A 26923-nucleotide genomic window follows, 5' to 3' on the forward strand; every position below is an offset into this window, starting at 1 on the left:
ACCCCCACTCTCCACTGTAGGTAAGCAGGACCATATGGCTCGTTCTGACCAATGCATTTGTGAACTGTCTTGTCACCTGCCCCAGTGAATGAGAAGTCTTCTGATGAGATGAGAACCCTGGATCAAAGCGACCACAAACAAGAAGTTGTTAGAAGTAGTAGTTGGAAGAGCATCGCCCTGAAGAATTCAACTGTAGACTTTGAGAGGAAAATAAACTCTTATTAAGATTTGGGAGATGTTTGTTACTGCAGTCTGACTTCACTTAACCTTACTTATATGCAAGTACACAGCAGGTATTCAGTACCTATTCATTTAAGCTAAGACTTCTTGTATAACCTTAGGTTAGTCTCATACTCTCTGATCCTCAGTTTCTTCATCTGAAAAAAGGAGTGGTCACACCTATTGCCTAGGATTGCTGCAAGCATGAAAATGACCATGCCTGGCCTATTAAGGGACATCCTAGAGTTCCATTCTTGTTCATTCCATTTCCCTGTTATGAGGCACAGGAACAAAGTCTATGACCTGGAGGAGGTGACATTCAGGGAGCAAAACGAGAAGGGACTTCCCTCCAGAGGAGAATGATGTTCCCTGAGAATTAACTGTGAACTGTCACCTGCCCCAGTGAATGAGGAGTCATGGGACCTGGGCCTCCATCCTAGTTTTTGACTGATGGGTTTGAAGATTAGAGATGAGGTCAAGTCTGCCCTTGCTGTGATAGGGCTCCCAAAGCCTCTTCATCCCATCTCAAAAATGGGCAGAATGAGATGGCCACTTAGCTCCTTCCTCCTTCCACCTTCTCCCGGCCCCTGTGGGGAGGAGAGCCAGGGTTCACTCCTGTCCCAGGCTCCATGCCTTCTTGGAAATCCAACCCAAGAGGTGAGAGTCCAGGGAAGTCCTGCCAGACCAGGTTCTCACCTGACTGCTCAGGAAATCTTTGCTCCAAGGCTGCTGACCTGGCTCCAGTTGCAGGTGCAGAGCCTGAGGGAGGCAGGTGGCAGCCAGGCATGACGGATAGTTCCCTGGGTGCTTGTGGGGTCTGCTGACCTCTTGAGGCTGGGCTGGGAGCTGCGTGGCAGTGAGAGGTCCTGTGCTAGGCAGAGGAGGTTGTCCCGCAAGGGAGATGTCAGCCCACCTCCCTGTGACCAGGGACCCCTGGGTGTTTCTGTAAATAGGAGACTTGGGCTTGAGTTCTTGCCACATCCCTGACTTTTTGTGTGGCCCTGGATCGATCACTTATGACCTCTATTTTTGCCTCTGGAAAGTAGAGAACACCCTGTCTCACGGGGCCATCAGAGGGAAGGCCTGGGACATGCCTGGCGCATGGTGGCTGCTCACAGTGCAGTCAGCTCAGACAAAACCTGCAAGCCTGGGGGAGTAGCCCCCTGAGAAGGGCAACCCCACCTGGAGCCCGGGAGTGGGTCCTGCTCTGCTCTGGGCCGGGGCAGCCGGTCTGGCTACTGGCTGGGCCAGTGGGCAGGCAGGAGGCAGTAACAGCCGCTGCTTTGGCACCAGACAGCCCTTCCTCGCATCTCGCTTGGCCTTGGAAAGCGGCCACCGAGCTGGCCTCCCTCCCCAGCTGTTCCTCGTGCCCCAGATAAATTGTTTCCGCCTGAGCTGCCTCCTCCTCCCCAGCCGCCTTCCTGTCGCAACACCTCAGCTGGACAGTAAACACGGGCCCTATCTGTCCACCAGGTCCCTGGCTGCCTGCCCACAGCAGGCCGGCCCTCCTTTAGTCCAGCCCTGCCAGATGTGCCTGTGGCGTTCACAGCTGTTCCCTTGACCTGAGTCAAAGCTCTCTCTGTCAAGGGATTGCCGCCTGTCCTCCCCCTTTCATCTACCCCTCTCCTCCCGACTTCCTATCAGGGCAAGGCATGGAGAGGGTCCTGGGGCTGCTTTTAATTGTGATCTTCTCTCCCACTCCTCCCTCCCCGGCCGTCTGCAGTCTGCAGCCCTTGGCAACACCGTACAGGATGCTCATGGTGTCACCAGTGTGGACTCTGCTTCCCAGATTCATGGACTTGTCTTCCCTTGAGGGGCCCAGGGGTTCCACAGGCCCACCCCGCCCAAGCCCCATGATTCTTCCAGGGCCTCGTGTGGCCTCATCTTCCCAAGAGGAGCAGGGGTACATTTGAGCTGCCCAGAAGCTTGAGGTTCCCCAATTATCCCCTAGAGGGTTTGTGCTCTCTCTGGAGCTCTCTCCAGGGACTGCCCTGCTGGGCATGGGGAGGATGGGACCCTGGCATTGGGTCTGAAAGCCGCACGAGGTCCTGCTGGCCTGTGTAGGAGTCTGGGGTGTTGGTCCAGCCCTCCTGGGCTTCCATATTCTCACCCCACATCAGGACCCAGCTGTGGTTTTGCTGGTAGACAAATCGGCCTGTTCAATGCCCCAAACAGGACTCCTGTAGGTCCTTGCAGCTACGTGGCTCTTGGGTCCTCTGTCCCAGGTGTGCACACCTAGACTACAGACTCCATCAGGCCAGGAGGAATGGAGAGGAATGGCCACACCTGCCTCCTCCAAGAACAGCATTTCCAACCACCTTAATTTGACATAGTAGTTGCTCAAACCAGGATGTAATGGCCACCTGTGGGGGAGATGGCAGAAGGAAGGTTCCTCTGCTCAGAATGCCGTGGAAACCTGTGAATCGGCCTCCCCCGCGGAGAAGCTTCCTCCCAGCCATCCAGGACTCCGGCTGTAGCCTCTCTGTCTTGAGATCTTGAGAGTCAGAACATGGCTGGGCTTCTGCTCCCACACTCTGCCTTCCCAGAGCTCCCATTTGCTCACTTGGATTCCCTCTGTGGCATCTCTATAGCCCTGAAGATCTTTTCACGGATGGTGGCTTTTTCAATCCCTATAAGATCCAACCCCTGAATTGGTGGTGTAGGATCAAGAAGCCAATTCAAGAAAAGGACAGCTAGAGAAGGCACTTAAAAAGTATTCTTGCCCTCCTGTGTTTTATATAGAAGGATATAATTGAGGCCCAGAGGCAGTGGCTGGTAACCATAGTACCTGAGATTTACTGAGCATTTACTATGTGCCAGGTCTTGAGCTAAGAACTCCATATGTACTGCCTTATTGAATCCTCCCAATACTCCCTAAGAAAAGAACTGTTATTATCCAAAACCCTCTACTTTTCAAATTCACGCAACAACAAATTTAGGGTACAGTTGACCCCAGAACCCAAGTTCTTGTCACTTGCTGCCCATCCTCAAAGGCCAGGTCCCTGATGAACAACTTATGGGCTGAGGGCAAGGCCAGACCTGGCCTGAGGGCCTCCTGCTCTCTCTAGGCCTGGTACCTTCCCTCTGGGTCCCTGGCTGGTCCCATGTTTGGGAGAATGCCTGAGCTGGAGAAACCTCGAGGTGCCTCTTGAACATTCACTGTGACTTGCTCAAGGTCACAGGTGACCTGGGAGCAGAGCCTGATTCCCAGACCCACCCTCCTCTCCCATGCCTCCCTTCTCTGGCCTCTGCCCTGATGGGCTAGGCCTTTCCAGGGCCACGTCAGCTCCAAGAGTATTTTGGTGGTCAAGACTTGGTGGCAAGTCCCAACAAGTCCTCTCAGAGGGGTTAAGATTAGCACAGGGACCTCAACTATGACTCACAGAGGTGGCTGGGGTCAGGCCAGCCTGGCTCCTGTTACCACTCTCCTCTGATTCACCAGTGGAAAAAACTTGATCCAAGACTTCCCCAGCTGCCAGCCTCCTCCCTCCTGTAACCAGCTGAGTGCCATGGAGCGGGGTGGCCCTTTCCCACCTCTCGGCCCCAGAACCTGGGCTACCATCCATTGGGGGACAGTGGTTGGGGTCCAGGGGTTCCCTTCTGTGGAGCCCACTCTGATCTTCCTCAAACCTTCTCTCATTCTATCCATCTCCTAGGTTCCCCCCAAATCTAACTGAGGGGTTTAAGCCCCCTCTCTCTACTTCAGAGGGAAAGCCCCCCGGGGCCGGAGGTGGCCTCTATCTATACCTTGCCGTGATTTCTCAGACTTCACTGGACATTTGAGGTGTCCTGGCCTCACTGTAAGTGTAAATACACCATTGGTGCATCTCCCATCACTCGCACAATTTTAAAGCCCATGGAGGGCTCAGTGAATCAGCTGTGTGTGCACGTGCGTGGGAACCCCAGGACTGTCTCTGACGCTCGGACCTGGATTCACTGTAGGGACTCCGGAGCCTTGCTCTCAGAAACCCCAGATCAGGACGGGCATAACTCAGTCTCCTCCTCCTCTGTCAGACAGGAGTTTAGACTCGATGACCTGTATCTCCACCCCACATGCCAGACTTTCCAAAACACTTTGCTTTTCAAATGCATTGCCTCCTGGACCCTGCTTGCTCTCGCCACACGCAGCCTCAGCTTGGGTCTGCAAAAATAGATAGTCTTTGTATTTGTTCCCTTCCTGGTCTGCACCCTGAAGGCATCTGAGAAGGGGCAGCAAAGGTTACCATGTATCATGGGCCCCCCAGAACACAAAGGAAGAAGCTGCAGGAGGAGAGAGGTTGATTTCAAGTGGCAACCTCACGTGATTTCTACCAGCAAAAACCAGCAGCCATCCCTTGTCCTGCCCAGGTGAAATCCTAGCTTGGATTCAGATGGATTCTTTTTTTTGTTACCAGGGATTGAACTCAGGGACAATCGAACACTGAGCCACATCCCCAGCCCTATTTTGGATTTTATTTAGAGACAGGGTCTTACTGAGTTGCTTAGTGCCTTGCTTTTTCTGAGGCTGGCTTTGAACTTGTGATCCTCCTGCCTCAGCCTCTGGAGCCACTGGGATTACAGGCATGCGCCACTGCACCCAGCTCAGATGGGCTCTTTCATCTAAGGTCTCGGAGTCCCTGGAATAGGGGGTGAGGTGGTAACCATGGGATTTCCTTTTCTCACCCTGTTCTTCAAGATCATGGCACAGACATGAACCCATCCTTCCCTCCCATGGTTGCGGGCTGTCAATCATGAATGGAATCATTCTTATCAGAAGGACCTGGGGTCTGGAACACGCTGCTTGTAGGCACTGGTAGAATTGCCACAGAAAGAAATGATGCTGCCTCCTCCCCAGAACAGGGCAGCTGACCTTTCCTTCATGCTGCGCTTCCAGTGAGATGGGGGCTGGAGGGGACACCGGGGAAGTTCTAGCTGGAGAGGAATGGATTCACCTTTGAAAGCTGGAGGGAAGCGGAAGCCCAGAGCCATCTCTACAGCTACAGTCCCTGGGATCATCTTCCCTGGAGCTCAGAGGTTAATACAACCAAAAACAGTCATCCCTGGAGAAAAAGCGGGACAGAGTCCCTTTAGAATGTTGCAACTCTAATGGGCGCAGCAGACAGACACCGGTTCAGAAACTCAACCCAGGATATGAAGAGGTGCTCCAGCTAGGGAAGGGTCCAGGTCACATGGGATGTGGCTGGGGCTAGGGCTTGGATTGAGCTGGTAGCGGACAAAGAGCTGCGCCATTCCATGGGAGCAGGGAGCAGGGTGGACAGAAGGTGGCTTTAGGGAGTGTCGGGCAAGGAGGGCATGCTGTGAGGAAGGAAGGGTGATGCGGGAACAACGGTGCATCCAGAGGAAAGGGCAAGGTCACGGCAGGTCAAGACAAAGCCATCAAGTAGGATCTCTTGTCCATGGACAGCTGGTCCCTGGAGCCCCCGTCACTGAGTGCTGAGGACATTGAATCCTCAGGCTGGGTGGCAGGGTCTGCCTTGCTGAAAGGCTGCACCCTACAAAAGCCAGGCTGAGGCGGGCCCCAGGCAGGCCGCGTGCTGGGGATGCTGTGGCCACACACGAGGCAGGGTCCCTCCAGGGCAGGGGTTGTGTCTCTGGCTCACCCCAAGCCTACAAGGAAGGTTTGGCTGTGCCTCCCAAGGCTACCCCTTGGGTGGGGATCACAGCTGGCCTGTCCAGAAGGGCCCAGCACAATCTGCATCCTCTCTGCTTCATTCCTGTTGTCCCCAGGGACCAGAGGGGCCAGCTCAGGCCATTCAAGTTGACATCCCTCCACAAACAATGCTCCCCGCCCTGGCTGGCCTTGTTTACACCCAGGCTGACCTGAGCACAGCAGAGGTTTCGGGTTTCAGGTGGGACCTCATAACAAAAGTTGGAGGAAGCCCACCTGTCAGCCCTCCCCAAGTCACAGCCTCTCTCTCCCCAGTGAGGGGACAGCAAGAGGAGGATAGGGGTGCCTACAAACCCACACATCCTTGTCCCTCCTTTTGATCTGCTAAGACCATGGTAGGCACATGGATCCTTGGGACACTTGAGATGGCCGAGACCTTGCTCGCGACTCAAGTCCATCTCAGTACCCAGTGCAGGGCAGGGGCTCCCTACAGACATGGCAAAGCCCTCCCTACACCTGACACACTCTTCCCCACCCCAGCGGCAGTGCCTGGCTGCCCCTGACTTACATGTCCATCTAGACACCACCCATCCAGGAAGCCTCCCTGGACTGCCCACCCCACCAGGTGAGTCAGGCAGCCATGTTCCTCTGCGATCCCCCAAGAACCCTGCGTTTCTCCTATTGAAGTATCTGTCACACTGTAGCTGTAGAGATGGCTCTGGGCTTCCACTTCCCTCCAGCTTTCGAGGATGAATCCATTCCTCTCCAGCTAGGACTACCCCGGTGTCCCCTCCAGCCCCCATCTCTGTCATCACAGAGATGACGTATGCCTTCCTCCTACACCAGGAACCTGCACAAGGTGCTGGGGATGGAGGTTCTATCCATCCCCACTGTCTACAGGGAAAGGCAAATAGCTGGACTCCTACTGGGAAGTGGTGGCCTCATTCATTCCTGTGGTTGGCCCCTCAGTACTTTTCTTTCCAGTGTGTCACCATGATGAGAATGGTTCCCATTCCCTTATTTTGGGTACAGCTTTATTGAGGTATAACCCATGTCTAATGAGCAGCGCCTCCTCAAGATGCAGTATGATGGGAGTTCCTGTGTGCACCTGTGGACACAATCAAGATGAAGGACAAAAGTTTCCTCCTGCCTCTTAATAATCCCTCCCTCCCGCCCCTCCAAGTCCCTTCTGTGTCCCTTGTTTTCTGTCACTATAGTTTGCATTTTCCAAAGCTTTATATAAATGGAGACACAGCATGTACTCTTTGGGGCGTGGATTTCTTCACTCAGAATACTCGGGAATTCATTCAAGTTGTTGCATGAATCAGTCTCTCCCTCCTCGCCATTGCTGACTAGTATTCCCCTGGAAGGATAGACCAGAATGTGCTTCTCCAGGCCCATGCTGATGTTAGCAGTTTGGGGCTATGATGAAGAAAGCTGCTCAGCGTCTGTCTATGAATCTTCGCACAGCGTCGTGTGCACATATGCTATTATTTCTCTACGCACCTCCTCCCTGAGGGGACACCTTCAGTGCAGGGGAGTAGGTCCTGAGAGGGAAAGAGAAGGAGTGAGGAGGATCATAAGATGAATTGGCTGAGCCCTTGTGAAGATTCCCAGTGCAGTGAGAGGATGGGTCAGGCTTTAGGGAGGGATCAGCTTTCCTGCAACCCACACACACTCCATAGAGCCCCTGAGGTGTCATCCCCAGGGACGGGATTGCTTATGGAACAAGGTTTAGGAGGTTTGGAGGTTTCTTCTCTCATCTTCTGGTTTGAATGGAGCAGTGTCCACCAGCCCCACTCTGCTTGTCCTGGGTAAAGGCAGGGACTCCCTTTCCCATCCCCATGGTCGATGCCCTTCATTCCTAAGTGTACACACACACACACACACACACAGTTCTCTGCAAGGGAGGGTTAGGATCTAGGGGCTGAGGGTTTGAAATCCTTCAGACCCCTGTGCTGGGAAGTAGAGCTGCCCCAGTGGCTTCTGCTCGCACCAGAAGAGTTCTGGCCTCGCTTGGGTGACTGTGGGGCCACAAGTTGCAGGGCCAGCTGAGCTACAAAGGGGTCTTCAAAAAAAGTCACCATTGGTATCTCGACTGCTTCCGATCCTCAACCCTACCCTCCCCCTCTCCCCCAGATAGAGGGCCCAGCAATTCTCTGAGAACCTGAACCTCCCACACCTTCCCTCCATGTGACAAACCATCCTCCCAGCACTCCCCTCACCGGCACCTCCAGATGCAGGCCACCCCCCTTCCTTTACCTCAGGGCCTCTCTGTGTTCCAAGTGAGCCATTCCTGTCCTTGGGCTCCATTCCCAAGGTCCTTCTCACTCTCCTCCCCCTTCAGGAAGTTTCCTCCGATGGGTTCAAGGCCCTCCACCTGATTTTCCAAACTTCTTCCCTGTTTCTCAGGGCCTGTGTCCTGAGCTGACCTTCCCATGGAGCCTCAAGGGGAGCGAACAGGACCCTCAGCCTCTCAGAGGAGCCTCTGGTTTCCCCTTCTCTTTCTGCAGCCTGAACTATGTAGGGCATTAGGGCAGGGGACTTTCTGTTGCAAGGTGCCACCTTGGAACCAAGGAGACAAACCCTCCAGGACCTGAGGAAGAGGGAGAGGCAACAGGCATAAGCTATCCCCACATGTGTCCCTTGGGGTTAGGCCCCGAGCAGCCAGGAAAGGGGCTGAGTTTGGGATAGAACCAAAAAGGTCCTGGTCCTCAACCCACTCCCTGCATCAGGCGCATGTGTTTGGATGCATGCACCTCCAGGCTTACTGTGGCTCACTGTGGCTCACTGGGAGCTGGAGGCCAGAGAAAGTCAGAAGAGGTGCTCTGGTCACCTTCCCAGAGCTTGCAAATCAGTTGGGAACAGAATAAGCTGGGAAGGTGCTATAGAAAAGCAGTTAGAACTAGTTTGTCTAATACCGGACCCAAAGAGCACAGGCTGTGAGTCTAGCAAAGAAGAGGGCTCTGTGGTCCTCGGGGCTGGGGAGGGCTTTGTGGATGCAAAGGGTAGGCCTAGAAGATAGAGTGGGGTTCACCCAGGGAATGGGGTGGAAGGCCCCAGAAGCCAAAGGCACAGCCTTTTGAAGGCTGACCCTCAGTTCTCCCTGGAGCTCCTCTTATCCTCTCTTCTGGACCTCCAGCACCCCCTGTCGTGAGGTCCCTGTCAAGGGCATCCAGGGGATCTGTGCAGAGGCACTCTGGGCAGAAGCACTGGGCACCCACACCTCCCCCTTCCTCTTGGGCACTGATATCCGGTCTTTACTGTGCCCCTGCTGCAGCCCTGGGCCCCACTGCTTGGCCCTCAAATCATCCAATCAGCTGCAGTGCCCAAGACCCTCTGGGTGGGGCAGGCGAAGATATGATGATATGGAAACATGAATTCCTTCTACTATAAATACTCCCAGGGGCAGAGGTAGGTTGCTGAATATAGCATCCGGTCCTGGATCTTGATGCGTGCGTGCTGGGAGAGGCAGAGAGAGAAGGAGAATGTTTGTATCAGAATCACCTTGGGAGCTTAGTAAAAATACATATGCCTAGGCCCCACCCTGGACAAACTGAGTCAGAATACCCAGGACACACGGAGAGAGGGGTGTGCTTATATTTTTAACATTCTGACGTCCCTCCACAGCCCCACCTTCACCCTAAGTTGGAGACAGAGGTTGAGGGGGTGAAAGGTTCACAGATCTGCCCCCAGTTGGTTCCTACGAAGGCAGGAGCCACCCTGCAGGCTCCAGTTTCCCCTGGCCTTTCTGGAGGGGTGCAGACTCCTGAGGCCACCTACTCCTTGTGATGCTCCACAGCCTTGGATTCTAACTCAAATACAGCTCTGCATGTAGCCTTGGTTTCCCCCCCTGACTATGATTCAGATGTTCCTCCAGATGTTATGGGTAGTTAGCTCTCTTTCTCCTCCTTTCCCCCAACTCTCTCCTCCCCTTGCCCTAGGACCCCTTCCTCTTAAAGCAGATGTCCAGCAGGTGGCACCCAGCCTCTCTACCACCAAGGCCATCTGTCACTGTGGCCACTGTCTGTCTTGTTCCCACCACCACCATCACTGCCACTAAGTCACTATCACCATAATCCTGCTACCATCACAACAGCTAGTGAGAGCAACAATGCCATCCCCAGTACCACCTTCACACCATCACTGACGCCGGCAGCAGGTATCACGGCTCCCTTAATCACCTGTTCCATGAGCACCACTGCGTCTGTCATCATTTCTCTTTTAAAATCTGCCTGGGCACAGACTGGCAGTGTATTCGGGTTGTCCATTCCAGCCTGATTCAGCTTCTTGGTTGACACCTCTGCTTTGTTTGACTGTTCTTGTTCAGGAATGGGCAGGAGCTGCCCAATCTGCAGAAGGTCATGACCCTTGGAGGGCCGCTCACTACTGGGGATATCACTTCAGTGAATCCACACCACTGGGAGAGGCATTCCCCCTTAGGGATCCCATGTAGTGTGGCCATGCCCTGAGGGATCCCACACCTCAATGATTAACCACATGATGGAGACCCCTGAGGGCAGGAGTCCCTAGACAGATATAAAGGTATAGTATTTCCTCAGAAACTTCCAGATGGCTGCCTAAGGCATTTCCTCAAGAAGCCCCTTCCCCATATTGATGGAAAAGAACCTTCTGAGAGTCACATGCTGACTGAAGGGGACTCTTTTTAGACAGCCTTCTACCAGCTGATGAAGACACCCCCTCAAGAAGGTCAGAGAGGGCTGGTTAGTGCAGGATACCCTAAGGAAGGGGAGTGGGGATGAGGGGCAATGCTTTTCAGGGAATGCTGAAATAAAATGCATACCACAGACATGCTAAAAAGTGCCAGATCACACAGTGGCCGGGGCTTGAGACTCCTGCAGCAGGCTCCTACCAGATTGGGTAGCTGGTGAGACCTCCTGGAGAAGGTGACTCTGAGCCCTTGCTACTCTCTTTCCCAAGGTTCCAGCTTCCCCAGGGACAGACCAGCCCATCTCTGGCCTGGGAGTGGCCGGCAGGCATGTGCCAGATGCACATTGTTTCCACGGCCGCTCCCTATTTCCAGGTTGTATCCACCCCGCCTGGCGCCAGCCCCTGCCTGGCAGTCCTAAGTGCAGACACAGGGCCCGGGGCACTCAGGGCCAGGAATGTGTGGAGAGGTGACCTTGGCCAGACTCAGCAAGAGTCCTCTTACCCCACAGGGCAGGGGGGACAGCTGGGAGCTCAGGTGTCTTTCACCCTTTTACCTAGGAGGAAGATTACTGTGTCAGGTGATGAGCTGGATCCTGATGAAGAGGCACCCTCACTTGGGGACGTTGCTATTCTGACACTCTTTACTATCATTTCATTTAATTTTGTCCAGCCATTCTGTTTAGACCCTCAGGCTTGCTCCACCTTGCCAGGTGTCTCCTTCTAAGTCTCACTAGGAGCTTTTCATCTCCAGAAAAAAATCAACCCTGGTTTTCCCCTTAGACAGCAGAGCTGAAATTGTCACGGATTCCTTCCTTAGGTGAGTTTATAGTCATTCTGCTTCCCAGAGACACAGTAAACTCCAACCCTGACCTCAAACAGAACCTTGACCTTGACCTCATGTGGATCCATGACTATCCATTGATTCTTACCCTAACCAAAGATAGACCTTAACCCAAGACTCATGCCTGTCCTCCAACCCCAACTACTGGCTTTCAAGTAAGAAATCCCAGTGCCCAGCCCCAGCTTCTCTGCCTTGGTTCCATGAAGTATGTGTGTGTGTGTATGTGTGTGTGTGTGTGTGTGTGTGTGTTTATTCTATTTAGAGTTCCTTTCATAATAGCTCCATCCCATCTTCTCCAGGGAGCAGAGGAATTAAGAAATGGGTCTCTGGTTACATGAGGAGGAATTCTGATCAAAGCCTGGAGTTCAGAGGGAGCCCGTGGCCGCCTAGTGGAACCCGGATGTCACTGCACCAGCTGTTTAAACTCCTTTTGGGCTGGGAATTGGAATGTAATGTGAGTGAGCAGTAGCCACTAGGACATGTCAGACCTTTGGGTATTCTGTTTGTCACCTCAGATAATCACCAGAAAAAAGGACACCCTTCCTGATTCATCCCTGCACCTCACCCCAGTACAAGTGTGTCTTGCCTCTTTAACCTGAAATCTGAGCCACATTGTCTCTTGTCTCTTCCTCAGCAAAGCCTGGCTCACAGCAAAATCCTAATGAATAAGATCTTGGAGATTCCATGCTTTCAAGTAGTGAGGAGAAAAATTGGGGATCCTCCTAGAAAGTCTGTTTCCCAGGACAGCCCAGCCTATAAGTAATGGAGCCAGAAGTCTGACAGGGCTGTGTCTTTTCTTCTCTAGGGAAATGTCTTCTGTCCAGCCATACCTCTTGGTTTCAATTCATTTGGTTTGGCACTTCCAAGGTTGCCAGTGATACAGAAATATAATATCAGATACTCCTTAGACATGTGAAAACCTATCTAGAACTATAAGGTCAGGTTTTCAATATGGGAAAGGAGGCATGAGACCAAGTGAGCTGGGTTAGAAGGAAATAGAAGAATGATTGGCCCCAATTTATTTAAATCTGATGCTCCTGGATAGTTAACTAGATGTGCGCACAGGTGGACAGACCAACTGGGTTTGAGAAAGATAATGATATGATCACAGCTCATCAACTCACATTGCCCTGAGGTTCTCACTGAAACAACCAAAATATTAGATGTGGACATAGGAAATGTGCAGAATCACTGACAATTCAGATGCGAATCCATCCCATACAAAAAAAAAATCTAGGAAGCTCAGAAAGATCAAACGTTGGAAGATAGCAGCCAGGCCGGTTTGTCCTAGTGCCTCCTGGGGAAGAGCACCCCTTTGGGGAAGTGAGTAGAAGAGAGCTACAGACCCTACCTCTGCACCCTCAGATTTTGAGTGGCAGTGTCATCTCATAGAAAGACATGGAGTTTGTTCTTCATTCACAAGGGTAGTCATTGTGACTTAACCACTTCCCATGTGATCCCACCTCTTGATACTACCATGATGGGGATTAAGTGTCAACATGAATTTTGGATAACACACATTCAAAGCTTAGCAGTAGGCAATGATCTGATCGATGCAAGGAAGTTGGGGTTGAAGCCTGGTGTGAAGACCAGACCTAACAGGAAAACAGAAGTAGCAATCAGCTTTCCCAAACACTGAGCAAGTCCCTGAGATGCACACTTGCCCTGCTAGTACAGCCCTGCCTCCTTTACTACTATGAATTGATTGTGTAAATTAGTGCCAGTCAATCTCCAGTTTGAGAGCAAGTAGCAGGACTTGGGCAGCAACCAAGAAGATCTGATCTGAACGAAGAACCATCCACTCATTGGTTTGCCCTGGGCAAAGGTCATCTAGATTTATTCCAAGAAGTTGAAAAAAAAAAAAAAAACAACAGCACAAACCAAAACAAAGCACCACCATCAAGATGTAGATGACATGTATACTTTTGTGAAATATTTAATAGAAGAAACAGATGAAATATTGAGCAATAATTGTTTGGCATTCTTAAATAATTCAAGAGAATGTGAAACCAATGGAAAAGGAGCTAAAAGTTAAAAGGATGAGAGGAAGAAATAGTAGACTAAAAGGAAAAGGAAGAAGAACAAGGGTTGAAGAGTAAAGAGGAGTTGGGTGAGAGGGAAACTAGAGCAGAATCAAAATCTTAATAAGAACAAGAAAGAGGAAATTGATGCTGCAGAAAACCAGGTAAATGATGGGAAGGATTTAGAGAAGCTTTCCTGGAATGCCAAGAAAAAGAACAAGGAAATAGAGTGATGGAAGGAGGACATGGATTTCCATAAATAAGGAGACAATATTGTCAAGATATCTTCCTATCTATATAGATTCAGCACAATCCCAGTAGAAATCCCAGCAAGCTATTTTCTATCCAGAAGGCACATGATTCTGCAGTACACATGGAATGGCAAAAGGCCTTTTTTTGAATATTCTTCAATAAAAGAATATTGAAGGAAAAGAACAAAGGCTTTCAGACTTGCTGAAAGCTACAATAATCCAGAAGTGTGGTGCTGGTGTAAGAATGGATAGATAGATCAATGGAACAGAATAGAGATCTCAGATTGAGACCCTCATGGACAGAGTCAACTGACCTTCAACAAGGAGAAAAGGTAATACAATGGAGCACAGATGGTATTTTCAACCAAGAGTACTGGAATCACCTTCAAAGTGGATCATAGACCTGAATGTAAGATGCACAACTATGAAACTCCTAGAAGAACACAAGAGAAAGATCTACATTCAGTGATGACTTTTTAAATACAACACCAAAGATGCAATCCATTAAAGAAACACTTGATAAACTGGGCTTTGTTAAAATTAAAAATTTCTGCTCTGTCAAAGACACCATTGGACAAATGAGAAGACAAGCCACTCATTGGAGACCATTTTATTAAAGCTATCTGATAAAGGACTATTATCCAAAATATAAAATTTAACAATTAGAAAATAACCCAATTCGAAAAATGGTCAAAAGACCTCAACAAACACTTCACCAGATACAGATGGCAAATAAGCACATGAAAAGATTCTCCCCGTCTCATATCATGCAAATTAAACCACCATGAGATACCAAAAAATCAAAAAACCCAATTAATAAATGGGAAAATGAACTAAACAGGCACTTCTCAAAAGAAGAAATACGAGTGGCCAACAAATACATGAAAAATATTCAATATCACTAGCAATTAGGGAATGCAAATCAAAACTCATACTGAGATTTCATCTCACACCAGTCAGAATGGCATTCTTTAAATAATAATAAGTGCTGGAGAGGATGTGGAGGAAAAAAGAACACTTTTACACTGTTGGTGGGACTGTAAATTAGTACAGCCGCTATGGAAATCAGCATAGAGATTCCTCAAAATTCTAGACATGGAACCACTGTATGACCCAGCTACACCACTTCTCGGTATTGACCAAGAAGAATTAAAGGCATCTTACTACAGTGATACATGCACACTCATGTTTATAGCAGCACAATTCACAATAGCCAAACTATGGAACAAGTCTAGGTGTCTATCCATGCATGAATGGATAAATAAAATTGCATATATATAGTTTTATTCATCCATAAAGAAAAAATAAAATTATGGCATTTGTATAAAAATGGATGGAACTAGAGACCATCATGTTAAGTGAAATAGGTCAAACTCAGAAGGTCAAAGATTGCATGTTTTCTCTTTTATGTGGAAGCTAGAGAAAGAGGAAAAGAAAGGTTAGAGGTGGATCTTCTAAAAATCCAAGGGAGGTCAGTAGAGGAAAGGTACCAAATGATGGGAGGGAGGGAGGGGAAAATGCTGGGGAATGATATTAGTTAAATTATATTGTTATATTGTGTGGGAGGCCAAACTAACACGTGACTGTGTCTGTCTCCCCTTCTGACTGGTGCGGCATTGTTGACCACTCTGACGATTGCCCGGATCTTTAGGATGCAAGTGACCCTGTCTTCGTGCATGGGCATGCCTTCCCACATCCCCATGGGTGAAGCTATGCTCACCTGTTCCTTTATAATATTACCCCTTGTCCTGTTTGGGATAGAATGTTCCATGGACACGCCTTTTGTGTGTCCCCTTCTCTTACTGTGCCCAGATGTCAGTCAACCTGCTGACAGTGGACATCATGAAGCTAGACTCAGCCCCCTGAAACCTGACCCCTTGCCTTATTTGAATAGCTTCTCCTCAATAAAAGGAGTCAGCATGTGCAGGCGCTCTCTCTCTCTCTCTCTCCCCCCCCCCCCCCACACCCACCCTTAAGGTCAGAGAAGCCGTCACAGCACCCCCAAAGAAAAAGGTATTTCTGTCTCTTGTGTGGCTATTTTGCGCAGCCCAATTAGCCCAGTTCCCCTGGAGTGACCCCTGAGTGTTTTAGTCGTGAGCATCCCCAAAAATGGCGTCCATGGGTAGGCAAAAGTTCTGAGTGTTTAAGTCGCCAGGAAAAACGACAATACTGTGTGTATGAATATATAACAACAAATCCCATCGATATGTACAACTCTAATGCACCAATAAAAAAAAAATGAGGGTAGGGGGAAGGATCTGAGAACCTCTCCCCTTTGAAGCAAATGACCAGTAGTGTGCAAAATTGGTGTCTGTCTGGTTCCAGAAAAAAAATACTGTGGGGCCAGGAAGATCTGTATAGACCTCATTTGAAAGAGAGAAGGGGAGGGAGGAGAAGGAAGGATGGAAGGGCAAGGAGGGGCAGGGAGGCAGGGGGGAAGCCTGTAGCAGGAGGCTGTGGTGATACTTAAGAATTATATAACAATTAGGGTCTCCAGTGACTTGGGCTCCTTGGTGTTCTGAAATGCCTTCCAATTGCTTATCTTCCTATTGATTATCTTCCTCTTGAGTCACTTCTCAACTGTGAGGACTTTAGCCATGTCTGGAGCCATGTTTTCTTGTCACATCCTAGACAGGGGGTTGCTACTGGCCTCTACTGAGTAGAGGCCAGGAATGTTTCTAAATACCCTATAATGTAGAGGACAGCCTTTTTACCCCAGGAATTATCAGGGGTAATAGCAGTAGTATCGAATTAAAGAGAGTCTGTTTAAAGAACCAGAATTAGACCTAATTCTGAGAGTGGTGACACCTCTGATAAAGACAATTGCCTCCTTTTGGGAGGCTTCTGAACTCCCTCTGGCAGCAAATTGTTCCAGGGAGTCTAATTTTGCTCGCTCTCTCCCTCAGTGCCTGGCTCTGTGGTTCATAACAAAATTCTTCTTTTCTCAACATCTGTGTGGAGCCCTTTCCTCCTTCTGGTTGTTTGTGGTCAGAAACCTTAAGGGCGATCCAGCACCCACCACCACAGGCCTGTTCAAGGGCTGGCCGGCTTAGTGCCTTCGCAGATGGAGGGGCGTGAGTGGCTTTGAGACCATTTGTGCTCCAACTGTCTGACTGACCTATCAAACTTTGTCTTAGTTTGAGCTCTCCACCTCAGAAGACAGCACCTTTAAGTTAAAGCCACAGCACACAGTCCTCTCTGTCATCATATGACCCTGGTTTCTGCCAGGCCCGCTTATCTGTTAGGCACAGAAGATGGTGCCTAGGGCTTGGGAGACTTCCAAGGGTTTGGGAGAATTCTAAAGTCTCGCCAAAATCTCATCATTTTTCTTACTTTTAAAATCAAAAGAAAAAATATCAGAATCATAATGCCTGATCATTAATCATATTACACTTCATACCAACACAGTTGGAAAACGTAATACATACATATGTATGTTTAGGGTTAGGTTTAGATGTAAGGAGGAAACGGTCCAAAGAAATAACAGGGCCTGGGGCACATGGAAGTCACAAATAGACCCTGGGTTCCTGGAAGCACACAGCATCTACCCAGCCCCTGGGTTCAGGGAAGCTCTTCAGCAGGTGAATAAGAGTCATGGAAGCTCAAGGAAATCTGGCAGGGATTCCATTCCCCTTCTTGGAAAGAACCTAACTCCAAAAGACATTGTTTACCTATCAAGACTGGGGTGTTTCATCAGGGACCCTCCTAGGCTTACTTGAATGAGCTGACATAACTCTGCATGACCTCCATTCTCTGTCTGAGACATCCCGCATCAGATGGAGTCACCTCAAGGGCTGTACATCAAGCCAGCGAGATTCTGGGCTCCCCTCCAACCGTGAGGTAGACTCTGGTGCCTTCAGCAGCTCACATTGGGCTCATCTCTCCTCCAGGCACCAAAAGCATCCGAGAGTTTGGCTTTTGTAGTGAAAATGTGCTCCTTGGATATGTGAGGGGGATGTGCAAGGATAATGCCTTCGGATAATGATTTCATCCGGGTATTGCCTTTAGTTTTTCAAAAATCTGGACAAGCCTCCAAAATAGACCCAAGGTATGAGCCATCTTCACCAGATAGCCTCTCTTCTCTTTATACCAACTGGAAGCCCATGTGGACAAGGGAAAGGATTCAAGGCAGAGGACAAAGGAAACTATAAGGAATATGAACTGAAGCCCCGAAGGGCATCTTGTGAGCTATGCCAATGAAGTGTGACTCTCTCTTACAGCTGTCTGATAACTAAACTATTCTAAAGGACTACAACTGTATGCCAATCACAAAAGACACACTTAAGGTGTAGTGGTCTTAAAAGTTGGAGAATGTCAAAGAAGTAAGAAAAAAAGAGCAGAAATCACAATACCCACCAAATAATTGGAGAGCACAACGGATCACCTGTTAAATACTACAGGACACTCCTGCTTCCATACTCTCAAACCTTTATGCACCTATCAACATACTGTCGCCAGACTTTATACAGCAAAATGTGCTAAATGCGCAAGGAGAAATTGATGAGAGCATGGCATGTTGGGAGATTTAGCACTCCCACCTCAGGATTTGACCAATCAAATCTACAAAAACCAGAGCAAAGGGCATTTGGGTAACATAGTAAATAAAGGAGGATTATGAGACATATAAGTCTCACGCCTTATATGTGCCACAGTGCCAGTTTTGCTAAATTATTGGGATGGCATGCCAGTAAATACTTGAAAAGGAGGAATGCACCTCCTTTTCAAGTATTTATTCCACATTAAAAATGATCACATCTTATGCCACAAAATAATGCCTCAAAATGAAATCCTCACAGTCAGAACTGTGCAAAGCGTATTCTCTGACCACAACACAATAAAACTAAATATGAATAACAAAGGCTGAAACAAAAAAAAAACTCCAACTACTTTGGGATTTATGTTCATCTCCTGAACAACTCCTGGCATAAAGAGGAAATCATTTCTGTAATTACAGACCTTTAAGGAAATGATAATGAGAAAATCAATATATTCAACTTTATTTATACCATATGATCACTATTATGCAAACAATATCATGGCAGAAGGAGGGAAATAAAACATCTAGTCTTAGCAGTGCTGGTCTCAGGGTATATTTGAGTGACTGATTCTTCCTTATACAGTTCCAGCACCTATAAGAATTAATACCCACTTTCACAGATAAGAAAAAATGAAGATGGGAGAGAGTGAAGTTTTGTTATTTTGAATGACAACCGTTAGGATCAAGACCCGGTCTGATGCTCCACACTCCGGCGCTGTTCCTCTGTCTCTCTTCCCTATACTGAGGCCCTAGTTGTCTCCAAGTAACACTAAGTGCTACAGATCGTTTCTAAGGGCTCCTTCAGTTTCCACCCTTCTGGGATTCCAAGAAACAAACGATGAAACAACACAACCTCAGTTTGCTTCAATCCTCAGTGGTGAGCTGGGCTCTGGCAGAGCTTAGCTATTGGTTCACCTGAATCATCACTGGGCACCACTGGTAGGTGTTGGTACTGGGCATAAAGCGGGTGGGTGTCAGGGATCAGAGAGCTCCTAGGGAGGAGCTGGCATGCTATCCGAATAATTTAGCAAAACTGGCACTGTGGAAAGAGCCATACTGGAGTCTCAGAGGTTGGAGGAAACAGGAGAAGAGCTAGCCTTGGAAAGGTAGATGGTATAGAGAGGAAAAGGTAGTCCTGCTGCATGAGTGATATGGACAAAGCCCTGGGGGCTGAGATAAGTGTCATGCCAACTGTATTCTTGACCCTGAGCTGAGTCGAGCTTGAGTGGGCCTTCAGCTGGTCTTTGGCTTCCATTTTTTCCTGGGAAGGCTGTACTCTCGCAGACCCAGGGGCCTCAGCTCACCTTCTCAAAGACTCTTACAGAGAATGGGTTGCCCCTAACACTCCCATAGGCTCTTCTTTCCATCATCTTCATCACCCTTCACAACCCATAGTAATTTAGACATTGGGGGCATTCAAGACACACTTTTGAGAAATGCAATTTGTGGTGACACACGGGATGGAATTGAAAGATTCATAACATCTGGTGGCCATGCTAGTAGCTAAGGGTGGAGGTGAGTGGGTGCCTTTGGACCAGAGCCCAGCTGCTTGGGACCACTGAACAGCCAGGGCTCATACTGTGGAGGCGAAGCCACCCACTGCCTGGCATGTCTTCTCAGCTGCTTTTTAGGAACCAAGACAGCCCCTTGCTTTCCCCGTTGGATGACCGGGCCCCAAGGGAGGAGACTAGGTTTCTGCTGTCTGGGTCCTGAGGAGGCATGTGGAGGATACACACTCTATTCTCCCACATTCTTTGGCATGGTTTCACCATGACATTTTGGAGAAAAGGACTTAGCACTGCAGCTTACAGACCAGGAAGGCTGGAACATTAGCTTCATGGAATGTTAGAGATCCTTTGGCGCAACAGTTCCCAACCACCAGTCCACAGACAGGCAGAAGGCCAGGGCATATTTTTACTGGTCTGCACAAATTTTCCTCCCCCTCCATGTTTCTTACCTCCTAAATGTTATAAACTAAAACAAATCCAAGTGCTTCCAGCCTCCATGGACAGATCCAGGCAGACTGGCTGGGACTGCTATGGGGTTGGGCAATTGTGTGGCATTGCTGCCTTGGTGCTGAGTCCAAATTCAAGGAGCCTGTGGATGCCCATCCATCCTCCTGTCTTGCCTGCAGCTCCTAGGACAAGGGAAGGTTTGCCACCTATAGAGCTTCATGAATCATTTCTTCTGCCTGATGTAGCCTTTCTCCTTGTCTGCCTGGCACACTCCTACTCACTGGGCACCACCTCTCTTGGGAATCTGTTCTTGAACATCATCCCTTCTCTGAGGTTCAATTTGCAATCCTGTTCCATGATTTTCCAGTATCTTCCCCCACCTCTCTCTCTGAATATGCAGGGCTATTCTATCCTTCCCACCTACTATGAACTCCTCAAAGGAGGCAACCTGGACTCTTTCATAACTGTGTTCTCTGGGGCCGGCATGGTATTTGGCATGTATAATTGTACAGATGCCCTGTAATTACACCTGGCCCAGTAATTGTTCATTGGGCAAATGCGTGAGTGAATGGATGGATGGATGGATGGATGGATGGATGGATGGATGGATGGATAATTGAATGGGTGGTTGAAAAGGGGTCAGGACCTTAGTATTTATGCTCCAAAAGGATGGGGATGGGAACCAGTACTCCTGTCTAAGGCCCACTCAGGATGGTGTATCCATTTCCTTTGTCTCTACCTCATGTTTGGTAAAAAGTGTACTCTATACTCAAGGTTGAAAGATTTGAGGGCCAGGTTCTTGTTACTCTCTTTCCTTTTCTCTTCTTCTGGAGCCAAGGAGAGAACTCAGGATCTACTCCTTAAGTCTCTTGGGTTCCAGAAAAAGTTGTGGCCTTTCAAGGATAATGACATCAATGTCCAGATTATAGTGTGTGTGTGTGTGTGTGTGTGTGTGTAAGTTTGTGCGTGCACATGCAAGTGGCAAGGAGCATGGGGCTAAAGGTTTTCTATCAGCAATTGTAGAAAGAATACTAAGTATTTGTGTAATGAACTAAATGAATTTGTTAAAGATTGTATTAGATCAATTCAAGTGAAGATATAAAGGACTAAGTATTACTCTCCCCAAAGAAAATACTCTAATTTATGATGAAAATGTTCAATAGGAAAGGAGGGGAACTTCTTCAACCCAAGAAGGTTGGGGAAGCAATGGAGATGCTTTAAAACTGGATTGTGAAGATGACCCTACAACTCTGTGAATCTGCTCAAGTCACTGATGACGCTGACATTATGAGTGAGTTTTACAGCAGGTTCTGTGCCCCAGTAAAGCTTATCATACCAATAAAATGACGCTGGTTAATCTAACTGCATCCTCCACTGGAGTAATTTCCACCATTGCTGAGACTTGGGGAGACATGGGAGAGTCACTATTGAGAGGCTGATGTCTGCCTGACCCCTTAGCCAAAGGCCAGAGCACTTCACTGAAAGGCCTTGTCATCCTCCAGCGGTTCTGCCTCATCTCAGGCAAGACCCAGGACAACCTGTTCTCTTCCATATGGCAGCTGCACCAGGGAATGCCACACCAGAGAACAGAGATAGGTGTTAAGAGCCCCTTCCCAAGGAGCCAAAGTCTAATGAGGACAATGGAGTCGTTTCATCATAACCACGGCACATTTTAGAGGATAACAGGTTCATCGAGGGAAAAAAAGGACAAGGTGCTGTGACATTTAGAAAGTGTAGAGCCATTTTCAGGGCAGGGAGAGGGCACAGAAATGAATGTCACAGGCCCTGAGGGTGGGATGCTGGGAATCAGAAGTACAGGAATGAGGAAGTGGCCGGGAAGAGTGGTGGGATGCCCAGATGCCCGGGACACAGATGTCTCCAAGCTCCTCTTGTGAGTCTCATTCTATGGTTCTAGAGCCCCCACACATCTGCTTCCTTTGGGGACACAGAAGTCTCTGAGCATTTTGGACATTACTGATGGACAGTGGTTCCCACTCAAGAAAAGGCAGGGCAGAGGCTGACCCAATCTCAGACCAAGACAAGATCTTAGATGTGGTCACAGGGAGATGTGGCCAGGCTCCCTCTGAGTGTGACCTGACAAGCTCCCTGTGGTGGCCCCAGCCTAGCCCCCAGCCAAGACAGCTAATCCTTGCCCCCTTCTTCTTCCTTCAGTTCTCTCTCCCTCTTCCAGGACTTGGTTCCATCTCATTTTATTTTTTTCCGTTATCCCTTGCCCCCACCCCTGCTCTCATTTCCTCTTTCCACAGTGCAAGGGAATTTCAGCTGGAACAGCCCACAGTGTGTGGTGGGCCTGGGGGGCCATCCAGAGGTCGCTGGAGCCTGGAGAGCCCCAGGCGGGGGCTGAGCAATGTGTCACTGCCAGGGCTTGGCAGGGGTTGCAGCCCTGGGGGGGTTGGGAGCAAAGAGTGCCTGGGAGGTGGGAGGTAGAGGGCAGCCTGAGGCCTGGAGCCCGCCAGAGAAGAAGACCTGAGATGGGGGTGGGGAGGCCATTTGAACTTGAACTTGAACTTCTTGCAGGCCATTTCCCATCCAAACTCCCAGGGTCTTCGGTGGGTTCTCCTGGCTCTGACTTGGGTGGTACCACCCCCAACTAAGAATTCTCTTTTCTTTATTTCTTTCCCCCCCGCCTCACTAAATTAAATAATAAAGGAACTCTGTCTATCTCTATTTCCCTGTAGCCAAGTCTGAACCTCGGCAGATCCTGGAAGCCAACCAGGTACGTGGAAAGAGGAAAACGTGAGAGCCAAAGAAAACGAAGCCATGCCTGGGAGGCCAGACGGAGGCCGGAGGCAGGGCTCTGCAGGAGGCCCCGACCGAGGACCGAAGGGGTCTGTCTGGCTTCAGAGCAGTGGGGAAAGTGGGCCGGGGGCAGGTCCCCACAGTGGGCTGCCGGGGCTCAGAGCCAGAACGCAGGCAGCCAGAGCATGAGTGACCCTTCTAAATGGAGCTTCCTAAGGCTTCTTGAGGGTCCCACAGAGAGCAGGAGGTCTCCAGGCTTGGAGGAGGGCAGGAGGGAGAGGCAGGTGGGTGGACCTGGTGGGATGAGGGATCTTGTCTTGAGACTGCTCCCAGTCTGATCCCCCTGCCTCTGCCCACTCTAGCCCCCAGCTCCTTTCTTCTGCCTCCCTGACTCCCATCTGCTCGTGCCTGGCAGGGTTTCCCACTCCTAGCATTGGGCCTGGGTCCCAAGCAGGAAAATACGGTAGTAGACGCGGGAGGAAGGAGCAGAGTCTCTGTCCTCTGGACTTTCCCTGAAAAGAAGACACACGCTCACAGCTTTGCTCCCTTAGCAGCTGCTCTTGTTCATCCCTCTATTTCTGGGCTGTCTGGGAACCTGAGACACCACAAAGGCAAAGCCCTCTAACCCTTTGCTGTGTGTACAGCAGGTCCCCTCAGACCCATCTCCCCCATCACAGCCAGAGTCTCTTCCTCCATTCAACCCCCCCGCCCTGCCTCACACTATAGTTCACCCATGTTTGTCCTCAGCTCTCAAGAGAGTCCAGGAACCCAAGATGGCCCCAAACTCCTGCCTGCTTGCTGATGGGGCCCCTCCTATCACTCCCATTCCGCATCCTGAAAACCCCACCTTCCCTGTGTTCTTGTACCTACTTTGCCCCACTAGTCATTTACTGAATGTTCTACACTCTCCCTGCCCCATTCCGGCTGCCCCCCTGTGCCAGGACAGTACCCAAGGAGCACCTGGTTCCTGCCTCTGATCCCAGCACCAAGGACAGCGCCTGGCACAGAGAAGATGCCAATAAAGTAATGATGAGCGGATGAGTCTCAGACTCTGCCCTGGTTCCCCTCCGCCCAGGCTAGACACTTCTGACTGGGGTAGGCTTCTCTACCATTCTCACATGGTATTGAACTAGCCTGACCACGGAGGTATTAATATCTTCATGGATGTGATTTTCCGTCCCTGTGTTTGTTTCCGTCCCAGGGCTTTCTCCCAGTCAAGCTTGACTGTGAGATGAGTAGAAAGAGAGAAGTCAACTCCGCTGCATAGATCTTGAGGGGATGGAAGAAGGGATGAGTTTAGATAAAATGTCTGAGATTAGGAGAGAAAGGGGGACAGGAGGAGAGGAGTGGGGCCCAGACAGGAAGATACTACACGGGGAGGCACCATGGAGCCAGAGGTGGGACTGGCACCTGGAAAGACCTGGTCCCTCTGCAGTAGGCATCATTCATGGTCAACACAAAGCCGCCATGCAGGGAGCATTCCGTGCAACCCCAAGCTTCCTGACACTGGAGAGAGCCCCCAGGGCACCCTCCCTGATGTCTACCCAGCATCTACTACAGGTAGCAGCCATAATTCTACTCACTGACCATAAAAAAGAGAAGCCTCCCTCTGTGCTCTATGTCCCTCAGTCCCCTTTCAGCTCATTCAGAGTGGACCCTCACCATCACTGCCAATATCTCAGGGATGTGGGGCTTAAAAGGAGAAGACGGGGACAGGAGGCCAGGGAAGGAAAAATTCCCCAATTTCCCCAATTCCATTTCACATTTGATAAAACAGAGACTGCCAGAACATTCTTCCAAGCAGGACAGCAGCAAATAACATATATTCTGGTTATCCTCCTCTCTCTCTTTGGCACCAGGCCAGGATCCTTGAGCCAATTAGCACACTCCATGGCACTTTGTAGGTACTACATAAACTACAGGTAGGTGTTCTCCTCTCTCTTACTAATAGAACCTCAGATCTGCTCATGGAAGCAATTAAAATATTCATTCATTGGTTCATTAAAAATATTCAGCTTCCTAAAATCCCCAGCAGGTACAGCAACATTAAGACAGTGTCCAGATAATAAATTAGAAATGGGACAATAAGATGTAATACATAGTGGGAAGGGATTCTGGGAAAGACTGTTAAAGGGACAAACTAACTGATATATTTCTTTTCAGTCTTTGCCCTTTATTCTTTGCCTTTAATCCATATTCCTGTCTGAACATGGACATGATGTTTAGAGGTACTGGAACCAGTTTGCAATGAGGACAAATTTCATACACTACACGGTGGTAGGTAAATCAGGAGCCTATAATGACATTGTAGAGGTCAGACTATGCCACCACTGAATTGCCTGTCTTCAGACTGCTTGGCACTGGGTGTATTAGTTAACAATTGTCTCAGCGGTGCTGCATAATAAATCATCCCAAAAGTCAATAGCTTAAAGCAACAATCATTTATTCTCACTCATGCATCTGAGAATCAACTAGTCTTGGCCCCAAGCTTCAGACAGTTCTTCTCCATATGCCTCAAATTCCCCTAGGACTAGCACCTATCCAAAGCATGTACTTCCCATAATGATAGAATCCCAAGAGGGTAAGATTACTTGTGCAAGTACTTTTCAAGTGCCTGCTTATACAGGTTGAACATCACTAGTAAAAACATCTGATCTAAAAATTTTTTTTTTTAAATATCTGATCCAAAATCCAAAACTTTGTCTAACAACATGATGACACAAGTGAAAAGTTTAACATTATGACACTTTGTTTCATGCACAAAGTTATTTAAAATACTGTATAAAATTACTTCCAGGCTATGTGTGTATGTTGTGTATAAAATATAAATGTACTTTGTATTTACACTTGGATTCCAGCTCCAAGGTAGCTTATTAGGTATTTGCAAATTTTCAAAGTTAAAAAAAAAAATCCCAAATCCAAAACTCTCTTGGTTCCAAGCATCTTAGATAAGAGATACTCAACCTGTATCCCATCTTCTGGCATCCCATGAGTCAATGAGACAAACCCAGACAATTGAGTGTTGGCAAAGTATATTCTACCTTTGGGGGGTGGGGAGGAAACACAAACTCACATGGCAAGGGTCCAGAAAGGAGTGAAGAACTGGGGCCAATTATTAGGAAATACCTGCTGAATAAATAAGTGTTTATTCACTTTTGTTTTTGTTCATTTTGAGCCTTTGCAGTAACTGATATGAAACAAGCTTTATTACTCTGCAGATTGCAAAAACTTTGGTCCAAGAAGGTCAAGTAATACATCTCTTGTGAAAAGATAGGGCTGGGACTAATCCCTGGTTCTGGCCTCCAAAAGCCTCTCCTCATTCATTATGTCACATGTCCTTACTTCGGAGTCTTCTGGGAAAGAGTGAGTGTCTGACTTGGGAAATCAATACTGGCACTGGACAGCATGTCAGCTTGGTATCTTGTCTGGGTGTCCAGGCTTCAGGCTGAGTAGATTCCAAAGTAGGGGTATAAGGTGGGTAATTGAAGGCTCTGAGAATCCAGGTTGTGCCAGCTGCAAACCACAGAAACTTTGGTTGATTAAAGAAGAGAAAGGCTATTCAATTTCCCCCAGAATTGCACAGAAGGCTAGAAAGACAGGCTGAGAAGACAGATGGGAGCAGGGAAGGCTGAAAAGCCAGATATCTCATAATATATGCACAGACATCCCAGAGCATGCTACAGGAGGGTCCCTTAGACCTACAAGCCCTGAGCACCACAGTGGGCCCAGCAGGTGCTGCTGCCACCCCTCAAAACACAAGGCTGCTACTGCGGCCACCACCAGAATCGTTCCTCCTTGTCCTGGCTTAAAGTCCAAGCAGGTGTCTTCAGCCCTGATCAAGAAGCCCAAGTCCCAAGTGCCCGAAGGAAGCATCTGGCTTCAGCATCTACCGCAAGTGGAAAATGGGATCTGTCTTGCTCCAGGATTCCTTTAGTTAGGTATTTCCCCCAAGCTGGGAAAAGGGCTCTGAGACTAGAAAGCAACATCAAAACAAGAATGTTAGCCCTCCACAAGTTCCCTCAGCAATCAACAGTAAGCATGTGAAGGAAAGGGAGCCTGT

This window comes from Marmota monax, unplaced genomic scaffold (genome assembly GCF_021218885.2).
Source record: "Marmota monax isolate L192 unplaced genomic scaffold, Marmota_monax_Labrador192_F-V1.1 WCK01_AAM20220418_F8-fsc00106, whole genome shotgun sequence".
NCBI classification, from domain to species: Eukaryota; Metazoa; Chordata; class Mammalia; order Rodentia; family Sciuridae; genus Marmota; species Marmota monax.